Genomic DNA, 296 nt, shown 5'->3' with positions numbered 1-296 from the left:
AAACAGAAAAAGGTTTTAAAGACTGGAAGCATGCTTCTGACTGGCAGGAGCACAGCTCAGAGCATGGCTTCACGAAGACACAGCCCTCGCTGTGCTCCCAGCACAACTGCAGTGGTCAGCGGGGTGATGCTACTGAAACATGAGTTCTTCAGTCAAAGGGAAAGGTTTCGATCATGGTTTTGGCACTTTTCTTTTTCTGCGCATGAAGATAATATTCAAGCAGAAATGCTTTTAAGAGAAGACACAGTAACTGCTCCTCTGGCTGTATATGCCCAACCCCTCGGCGTCAGCAGCCA

Source organism: Buceros rhinoceros, unplaced genomic scaffold, assembly GCF_000710305.1.
Source record: "Buceros rhinoceros silvestris isolate BGI_N320 unplaced genomic scaffold, ASM71030v1 scaffold44273, whole genome shotgun sequence".
NCBI classification, from domain to species: Eukaryota; Metazoa; Chordata; class Aves; order Bucerotiformes; family Bucerotidae; genus Buceros; species Buceros rhinoceros.
This window is presented reverse-complemented; position numbering follows the sequence as displayed.